The following is a 10,954-nucleotide window of genomic DNA, read 5'->3' as shown; positions in this document are numbered from 1 at the left end:
TACAACCGATGTCTCTGATAAAGGCCTCAAATCTAAAATATACAGGGAACTGAGCCAAATTTATAGGAATAAAAGCCATTCCCCAACTGAGAAATGGTCAAAGGATGTGAACAGGCAGTTTTCAGAGGAAGAAATTGAAGATATCTATAGGCATATGAAAAAATGCTCTAAATCACTATTGATCAGAGAAATGCAAATCAAAACAACTCTTAGGTATCACATCTCTCTTGTCAGATTGGCTAAAATGACAAAACAGGAAAATGAAAAATGGTAGAGAGGATGTGGGAAAATTGGAACATTAATATATCATTGGTGGAGTTGTGAACAGATCCAGCCATTCTAGAGAGCAATTTGGAACCATGCCCAAAGGGCTGTAAATTGTGCATACCCTTTGACCCAGCAATACCACTCCTAGGGCTATATCCCAAAGAGACCACACAAGTGAGAAAGGGACCTATATGTACAAAAATATTTATAGTAGTTCTTTTTGTGGTGGCAAAGAATTGGAAATCAAGGTGATGTCCATCAGTTGGGGAATGGCTGAATAAATTGTGGTATATGAATGTAATGGAATACTACTCTGTTATAAGAAATGGGGATGATACGGACTTCATAATAACCTGGAAAGACCTACGTGATCTGATGCTGAGTGAGAGAAGCAGAACCAGGAGAACATTGTACACAGCCACAGACATATTGATTCTGTGATGACTAACTTTCATAAACTTGGCTCTCCTCAGCAATGCAAGGCTCAAAGATGGCTCTAAAGGACTCATGATGGAGAGAGCTATCTACATCCAGAGAAAGAACTACGGAGTCTGAATGCAGACTGGGGCAAACTATTTGCTCTCTTTTTTTCCTCTTCTTTTTTGGTTTTGTTTCTTCTCTCTCATGACTCATTCCATTGGTCATAATTCTTCTTTGCAACTTGACTATTGTGTAAATAAGTTTAACGTGAAAGTTTATGTAGAATCTATATCAGACTGCATGCCGTTTTGGGGGGGAAGGGGGAGGGGAAGGAAGGGAAGAAAATTTGAAACTCAAGAACACATAGAACTAAGTGTTGTAAACTAAAAATAAAAAATCTAATTAAAAAAATAAAATAAAAAGTACAGGAGCAAGTTAAAAAAAAATTTACTGATCATCTCCTAAAAGAAATCCCAAAATGAAAACTCCCAAGAATATTATAGCCAAATTCCAGATCTCCCAGGTCTAGGAGAAAATACTGCAAGCAGCCATAAAGAAACAATCCAAATATCATGGAGACACAATCAAGATGACACAAGATTTAGCAGCTTCTACATTAAAGGATCAGAAGGTTTGGAATATGATATTTGCAAGGGCAAAGGAGCTAGGATTACAAGTAAGAATCACCTACCCAGCAAAACTGAATATAATTCTTCAGAGAAAAAAATATTTAATGAAATAGAGGACTTCCAAGGTCAATGAGAAATCCAATTTGAAATAACAGTAGACAATATAGAATACTTGGGTGTCTACCTGCCAAGACAAATCCATGTCCTTTGCCAGGGCCATCCAAAATATGACCCCTGGGCCCCATGGGGCCTGCAATGCAATTTTATGCAGCCTGCCTGTGGGTTTTAATTTTCACGAGCAAAAAAATAAAATAATGATTTGCATGTAATGCATATTAGATTTTTTAATTCCATCACTAATAAATAATCTCATTGATGTTAATTTTCTTTGGTGTTTTTAAGCAGTGTTACAGACAGAACATATCGCACGGAATTTTCAGTCGATCTGTGGGATGCGTTCTGCTTGAACGATGCAGACTAGTCAGTAGGCACCTACCTTTATACTGTTATGTTGTCACGTTGTTGTTTTGTGTTTGCTTTTGCGCTTCAGGCCTTCACCTGTCATATTGATGACATGTGTTGCCCCACTTTCTATTAGCGTACTGTATTTTTTATTCTGGGTGCAGCCCTAAGATAACCTAAGGTTGGACAATCCTGTCCTTTGCAATTCAGTATCTCTGGTATCCTTGCTATTCCTCACACAAGATAATCAGTCTCCAAACCCCATACATTTTCACTGGCTATCCCCCATGCCTGGAATACTCTCCTTCTTCATCTCCATTCCTGGTTTCTTTCAGCTCCTAAGAAGCCTTTCTCCATCTCCCTTACGCTAATCTCACACTTCTGTTGATGATCTGCAATTTATCCTGTATCTATCTTGTTTGCAGATAGTTGTTTACATATTGTCTCCCTTATTAGACTGTGAACTCCTTAAGAGCAAGGACTATCTTTTACATACTTTATATCACCAGCATTTAGCACAGTACTGGCACATAGTAGACACTTAATCCTTGCTTATTGAATGACTGGCTGACAATGAGCCATCCTTCAGCCTCATAACTATCCCATAGCCTTGCTAAGTCATCCCATAATCCGTCTTGGGGAATATGGACATCAGCGAAACTCTTCTATCTCTCCAACCCCTCCCCTGTGCTCAAATCATACTAGAAAACTCATTGCTCAACAAAGTAGCCCTGAGTATTCCTGCCTCCAGACACATTCACTGGTTCTCCATTTATCAAAACTCATCCCAGTCAGTAAGGTCCAATTCCATGGCTACTCCTACAGTAAGTTCTTATGAATCAACTTCCTCTGGACCTCATGAATATTGATTATGGCTGTGTCTGGCCTGAATCACAACTTCACACATACAGTAGTTAATTAAATCAAGATTTCCATGGGGGAAAGTTAGCGAGCCAGAGGAATGGGGAACAGCTGCGCCCAAAAAACCTCAGCAATTAATTGGAAAATGAAGTGGGTCAAGGGACAAGAAGGAAATGTGTCGTTGATAGTGGTTAATAGCTGAAAATGGCTCCCTACCAACCCCACCTCCACCTAGTCACAGCTCTCTCTTGAGGGAATTGAGAAGATTGCAGCAACAAATGGTAGTAGGAATTAGGTGAACCACACTGACTCCATCTTGTGATTCAATGCAGGAACTAGCTCAGTTGGATATCTATTCAGTTATGGGTCTAGTCCAATTTCTGTCCTGTGAGAAAACTTTATTCAATTGTGGGAACTGAGAGAAAACCTTATTGCATTGTTTAAACCTAGCCTTGAAGGGCTGGGAAGTTGGACCACCTCTACCAGCTTTTTAGAGACCCTTATGGGGTTTAGGGTGTATTCAGGGAACTACTACCTCTGACATGAATGCTACCAAACCCTTTGCAGGGCTGTTTTCCACCTTTGGTGTCCATCTGATTTACCCAACTCTCATCTGTGGCTCTAAGAAGCTCTAGCAGCGCAGCACCCATACCCCAGTAAACCATTTTGGTAGACAAACCAGGTTGAAGGTAACAGATAGGCCTCAAACCTGTCAATGAGTTAAAGGGGTGTCTACCCCAAGCACGTGAATGGGCAGAGGAATGGGCAGACAAGAACATTTTGTTGCAAAGGCCATGAAGGTAGCTGTAGCAAGTGCTGGGAAGCACTTAGAGCTTGATTAGACATCGAAGATACTGAGGTCATCCTTGGTATCCTGAGTCATCACCAGTCATCTTGACTTTCATCTTGCAGGACTTTGATGACTCTGGAAGAGAGAGTGAAGCCAACAACTTTGTGCAACTCTGCCTCACTTAAATCCAGTTTATGCATGAGTCAAAAAGTATTACCCATACCATCGTATCATTTTTACCTACCTCAAAGTCCTGTGGGACAAGCAAGTGATGAAAACAGCAGGTGGAGATACACCGGGAGCCTGTACACAGGCAGCTCAGACCATAGGGTCATCTTCTCACTGGACTGAAGCAGCAGTTAGATTTGGTAGCCCTCTGGGTGTCTGATCAGCCTATTTTTAAGGATTGCCCTGCTCGCCTCCTGGCATGAGGAAGGGCCTAGAAAAGGTGCCTTAAAAATTGTCTGCTTCACTCAAACCTGGCCTATTTACCTCAGCAGGAGAGGATTCCGCCCTATGGTAGAAATGCACACAAAAAATGTAAAAAACTTTTGCAAAGATGATGCCACTGACCATCAGTACATGGAATGTGCACAATTTTATAGACAACACAAAATTCAGTAGACCTAAAAGATGAAAGGCTTTTGTTGCTGGAGAACTCAGCAGGTATCGCATCCAAATAGCAGCCCTGAGTGAAGCAAGGCTGGCAAATGAAAGCCAGCTTACTGAAGTCAGAACTGGATACACTTTTTTTTGGAGTGGCTGCAGAGATGGGGAGCACCAAAAAGGGAGTGTAGGTTTTGCAATCAGAACTAATCTAGTCAAGAAGCTCATACACCTACCAAAAGGAGTGAATGACTGGCTCATGACAATATGATTGCCACTTGCAGGAAAGCACCATGCCACCATCATCAGTGTATATGATCCCACCATGAAGAATCCTGATGAGATCAAAGAAAAATTTTATGAAGATCTAGAGACCCTCATCATCAATGTGCCTAAAGAGGACAAGCTTATAATTCTGGGTGGCTTTAATGCCAGAGCAGACACAGACTACCAGACACAGCAGGGAGTCCTTGGGAGGAATGGAGTTGGAAACAGCAACAGCAACAGTCACTTAGTACTGAAGACTTGTACATCTCATGAACTTCTTATCCCCAACACCATCTTCCATTTACTTATATACAATAAAACTTCATGGATGCACCCTCTCAGCAAATATTGGCATTTAATAGACTATGTCGTTGTAAGAAGAGACAGACAGGATGTGAGAGTCGTGAAGGAGATGTGTGATGTAGGCTGCTCATAGATTTATTCTCTTTGTCAAGCTAAATATTTACATTCTACAAAAGCAGCAGCTGTAAGGCACAAAGATTACCAGCAGATGATGTCAACAGATAGAGCACTTTTCTAAGTGGGAATAGTTCATTGCTAACTTGGAGGAACAACTGAGCCAACACACGGTTGGCAACAGTGGAGCAGAAAAGGAGCGGGAAGCTTTCAGAGATTTGGTGTACAGCACTGCATTTATTGGGCCAAATACTCACAAAGATCAAGATTCGTTTGACAAAAGTGGTGGGGGAAATTAACAAGCTGCTAAACAAAAGATGAGAACTCTACAGAATTTACTGGCAGGATAGTTCATCCGTTTCTAAGAAGGCAGCATTTTTTTTTCTTTTTTATTTTTTTATTTTATTTTTTTTAAATGCAATTTATTTATTTAACATATTTGGTTTTCAGCATTGATTTTCACAACATTTTGAATTACAAATTTTCTCCCCATTTCTACCCTCCCCCCCCGCTCCAAGATGGCTTATATTCTGGTTGCCCTGTTCCCCAGTCAGCCCTCCCCTCTATCACCCCCTTCCCCTCTCATCCCCTTTTCCCTTCCTTTCTTGTAGGGCAAGATAAATTTCTACGCCTCATTGCCTGTGTATCTTATTTTTTAGTTGCATACAAAAACTTTTTTTGTTTTTGAACATCTGATTTTAAAACTTTGAGTTCCAAATTCTCTTCCCTCTTCCCTTCCCACCCACCCTCTCTAAGAAGTTGAGCAATTCAACCTAGGCCACACATGTATTATTATGTATAACCCTTCCACAATACTCATGTTGTGAAAGGCTAACTACATTTTGCTCCTTCCCAACCCATCCCGCTTTATTGAATTTTCTCCCTTGACCCTGTCCCCTTTCCAAAGTGTTTGTTTTGATTACCTCCACCCCCATCTGCCCTCCCCTCCATCATCCCCCCACCTTTTATTTTTTTTTATCTTCCTCCCTCTTCTTTCCTGTGGGGTAAGATACCCAACTGAGTATGTATGGTATTCCCCCTCAGGCCAAATCTGATGAGAGCAAGGTTCACTCATTCCACCCTCACCTGCCCTCTCCCCTCCTCCCACAGAACTTCTTCCTCTTGCCACCTTTATGCGAGATAATCCACCCCATTCTATCTCTCCCTATCTCCCTCTCTCAGTATGTTACTCTCTCATCCCTTAATTTCATTTTATTTCTTTTAGATATCTTCCCTTCATCTTCAACTCACCCTGTGTCTGCTTTCTCTCTTTTACATATATATATATATATAATATACACATATAAACACATATATATACACACATACATACATATACACATAGATATATACATACATACACATTCACTTATACATATACATTAACATATATATACATATACATATACATATATATATATATATATATATATACATATGGATATTCCCTTCAACTACCCTAATACTGAGGTCTCATGAATCATACTCATCATCTTTCCATGTAGGAATGTAAACAAAACAGTTCAACTTTAGTAAGTCCCTTGCAATTTCCGTTTCTTGATTACCTTTTCATGCTTCTCTTGATTCTTGTGTTTGAAAGTCAAATTTTCTATTCAGTTCTGGTCTTTTCACTGAGAAAGCTTGAAAGTCCTCTATTTTATTGAAACTCCATATTTTGCCTTGGAACATGATACTCAGTTTTGCTGGGTAGGTGATTCTAGGTTTTAATCCTAGCTCCATTGACCTCTGGAATATCGCATTCCAAGCCCTTCGATCTCTTAATGTAGAAGCTGCCAGATCTTGGGTTATTCTGATTGGGTTTCCACAATACTCAAATTGTTTCTTTCTGGCTGTTTGCAGTATTTTCTCCTTGATCTGGGAGCTCTGGAATTTGGCAACAATATTCCTAGGAGATTTCTTTTTGGCATCTATTTGAGGAGGCGATCGATGGATTCTTTCAATTTCTATTTTGCCCTGTGGCTCTAGAATATCAGGGCAGTTATCCTTGATAATTTCCTGAAAGATGGTATCTAGGCTCTTTTTTTGATCATGGCTTTCAGGTAGTCCAATAATTTTTAAATTATCTCTCCTGGATCTATTTTCCAGGTCAGTGGTTTTTCCAAGGAGATATTTCACATTGTCTTCCATTTTTTCATTCCTCTGGTTCTGTTTTATAATATCCTGATTTCTCATAAAGTCACTAGCTTCCACTTGCTCCAATCTAATTTTTAAAGTAGTATTTTCTTCAGTGGTCTTTTGGACCTCCTTTTCCATTTGGCTAATTCTGCCTTTCAAGGCATTCTTCTCCTCATTGGCTTTTTGGAGCTCTTTTGCCATTTGAGTTAGTCTGTTTTTTAAGGTGTTGTTTTCTTCAGTGTATTTTTCAGTATTTTTTTGGGTCTCCTTTAGCAAGTCATTGACTTGTTTTTCATGGTTTTCTCGCATCCTTCTCATTTCTCTTCCCAATTTTTCCTCTACTTCTCTAACTTGCTTTTCCAAATCCTTTTTGAGTTCTTCTATGGCCTGGGGCCAGTTCATGTTTTTCTTGGAGGCTTTTGGTGTAGGTTCTTGCACTTTGTTGACTTCTTTAGGCTATATGTTTTGGTCTTCCTTGTCAGCAAAGAAAGAATCCAAAGTCTGAGACTGAGTCTGGGCGCGTTTTCGCTGCCTGGCCATATTCCCAACCAACTAACTTGACCCTTGAGTTTTTCAGTGGGGTATGACTGCTTGTAGACTTACGAGTTCTATGTTCTATGTTTGGGGGGGAGGTGCCAGCTCTGTCAGAGCCGCACTCCTCCTTCCCCAAGGACCCCCAGTCCAGACTGGGCTTAGATCTTCAGCAGGCTGTTGCACTCCTGCTCTGATCCGCCACTTAATTCCTCCCACCAGGTGGGCCTGGAGCCGGAAGTAACAACAGCTGTAGCTGCCCCACCTCCGCTGCCCCCGGGGCTGGAAGCCGAACCGCGAACTCCTTCCACTCCCGCAGCTTTTCCCACTAACCTTCTCCGCAGTCTTTGGTGTTTGTGGGTCGAGGGGTCTGGTAACTGCCGCAGCTCACATATTCAGGGCGCTAGGGCCCCCTCTGCCCGGCTTCTGGTCTGGATCGTCCACGCCTCTCAGGCTGGGCTCTGCTCCACTCCGTTCCCAGCTCCCAGCTCCGTGTGGAATAGACCTCACCCAGAGACCATCCAGGCTGTCCTGGGCTGGAGCCCTGCTTCCCTCTGTTGTTCTGTGGGTTCTGCCGTTCTAGAATTGGTTCAGAGCCATTTTTTATAGGTTTTTGGAGGGACTCGGGTACGGAGCTCACTCTAGTCCGTGCTTACCAGCCGCCATCTTGGCTCCGCCCCCCAGAAGGCAGCATTTAACTCCATCAAAAGTAAAGTGCAGCATGTATAACATGTCAAATTGCTTGCCTTCTAAATGGGGGCAGTGGGTAAGGGAGAAAGAGAATTTGGAACTCAAAGTTTGAAAAAAGAATGTTAAAATTATTTTTAACATGTAATTGGGAAAAAGTAAAATATTAATTTTTTTAAATGAAGTGCAAGCAAAGCTTAGAGATCCAGGATTCTTGGCTCAGTAAGAAGGCAGATGAAATTCAGTTTTACACTGGTAGTAACAATCCAAAGCACATTTACGATGCCCTGAAGGTATATTTATTGACCAAAGACCTCAACTACTCAATGTGGATGGAGCCACACTGATTAGTGATAAGGGTGTGATCCTGGAGAGATGGGCTGAATACCACCATAGTGTTCTCAACAGACCATCATCAATCAATGCTGAAGCCATTGATCATGTACATCAGGTTGAAGTCAATCCCTCCCTAGCTGAGGCTCCAGCTGAAGAAGAGGTTCTGAATGCCATTTGGCCCCTCTCGTGTGGCAAAGTGGTTGGTGCTGATTCTATTCCAGCCCAGACTTACAAGGCATTGTAAGTCTCCTGCTCATACAAAAGCTGACTGAAAATTCCTAGATTGTATGGCAAGAGGAGGTTATCCCCCAGGAGTTCAAGGATGCCTCCACTGGCCATCTCCATAAAGGTAAAGGAAATAGGTTGTCCTATGAAAATCACAGGGTAGAGGTGGGTGGATGGGGGGGTCTCTCACTTAATCGTTGCCAGCAAGATTCTTGCCAGAGTCCCCCTTAAAGGGCTGATCCTTCACTAGGAAGATGATCTACCAGAGAGCCAATGTGGATTTAGAAAGGGCCGAGGAATGGTCAATATGGCATTTGCTGCCCAATAACTTCAGGAGAAATGCTGGGAGCAGAGGTTTGCATACAACATTTGTTAATCTGACTGAGGCCTTTGATACTGTCGGTTAAGAGGGCTTGTGGAAAATTATGGCAAAATCTGGGTGCCTGGAGAAGTTCATCAGTATTATACTATCAATATTATAAATGTCAGTTTCATGATGGCATGCTTGGACAAGCTCTGGATGATGGATGATACTTTCACACTTTCCCAGTCACCAAGGGAGTAAAGCAAGGCAGTATGCTTGCTTCCGTGATTTTTAGCATGGTGTTTGCAGCAATGTTTTCAGAAGTCTTCCATGAGGACAAAAACAGCATCAAGGCCAGCTCCCATATCATTGGTAAATTATCTAACCTGAAAAGGCTACCAGCAAAGATTCAAGTAGAGGGAGAGTTGGTGCATGATTTTTTGTTTGTTTGCAGATGATTTTGCACTCAGTGCAGCCTCTGAGGCTGAGATATAGCAAAGTTGTGGGTAAATTCTCTGCTGCTTGTGCTAATTTTGGCCTAACAATTAACACCAAAAAACAGATTCCCTACCAGCCAACACCACAACATACATAACCATACGGAACCATCAGTTACAGCAAATGGAGAAATTTTGGATCCTGTGAATAAGTTCACTTATCTTAGCAGTACATTTTCCAGGGATTTACACTTTAATAATGAGTTTGGCACACGAATTGCCAGAGCTTGCTCAGTGTTTGGGAGGCTCCGAAGGAAAGTGTGGGAGAGAAGAGGTATTAGACTGCCTACCAAACTAAAGGTCTACAGAGCTATTGTACCGACTTCATTGTTGTAGGCTTGTAAAGCCTGGATAGTATACGGGTACCATGCCAGGAAAGTGAATCACTCTATTTAAATTGTCTTAGGAAGATTCTGAAGATCACCTGGCAGGATAAGATACCAGACACAAGTTCCTTTCTTGACCTGAATTGCCAAGCATTCAGACTACTGCAGAGAGTACAACTCCGATGGGTTGGCCACATTGTTCAAAAGCCAAAAGTAAATTTGCCTAAAAGACTATTTTAGGGAGAGCTCACACAAGGCAAGCACTCACATGGAGGTCAGAAGAAGCAATACAAGGACACTCTCAAGATCTCTCTGAATAACTTTGGAATCAGTTGTGTGACATGGGAGATATTGGCAAAGGACCACCTAGCATGGCATGCCCACATCTCTGGTGCTGTGTTCTATGAGCCAAGCAGAATTGCAATAGCTCGAAAGAAACATGAGATGCTCACATTCAGAGACATCTCCACTCCAAGCGTTCACATGGACTATTTGTGCCCGACCTGTGGTAGAGTGTACCAGCAGTGGCATGAATATACGATGAAGAAAGACAAAGACATGGGGCTAGGCGAGTCGTACAGTTAAGCTATAGACTGATTTTGATGGAGTTACTGACAGTATTTTATACAGGTTAATTGCTGAGTCATCTAGACTTCAAAGAAGAGTACAATAAAGCATTGGTTAAGTTTTTTATCTCCTTGTTCCTAGGAGCGAGGCACTATTTTTCCTGAAGACTAACCAAATTAAAATATTTATGGTCTCTCCCATATAGATAACCAGACTGAAACATTTCTGTCATCAACCATGTGGGTAATCAACTACAAAGGCGGGTTTTCTTTGCCAAGTCTTCTTATCCTAAAACTGGCCTTGCTGTGAATAGACCCATTTTCAATTGACCCTGCCTTGCAGAGGTCTAAGAGGCCTAAACAGGATATAGCTGGCTCCCTACAGTAGAGCCTTCTGAGTTCGTATTGGTCTGATCAGCCATAGTCAGACACACCGTACCTCGACCCCAACATCATGTTGTCATTTTGGTCCTTTTTGAGAATGAAGGACAACAACCAACCAAGAGACCCTTAACTAGGGACCCGGGTTATGCTGACCAGAAACCCAGTCCTATCCAAAGACGTCAGTTTTCTCACAATTATACATCTCGAGCCACCCATATGTCTTATCTGAAAACCGATCCTGTA

The sequence above is a fragment of the Trichosurus vulpecula genome, chromosome 1, assembly GCF_011100635.1.
Source record: "Trichosurus vulpecula isolate mTriVul1 chromosome 1, mTriVul1.pri, whole genome shotgun sequence".
Lineage (NCBI taxonomy): Eukaryota > Metazoa > Chordata > Mammalia > Diprotodontia > Phalangeridae > Trichosurus > Trichosurus vulpecula.
The sequence above is the reverse complement of the archived record's forward strand: the minus strand, read 5'-3'. Positions refer to the sequence as shown.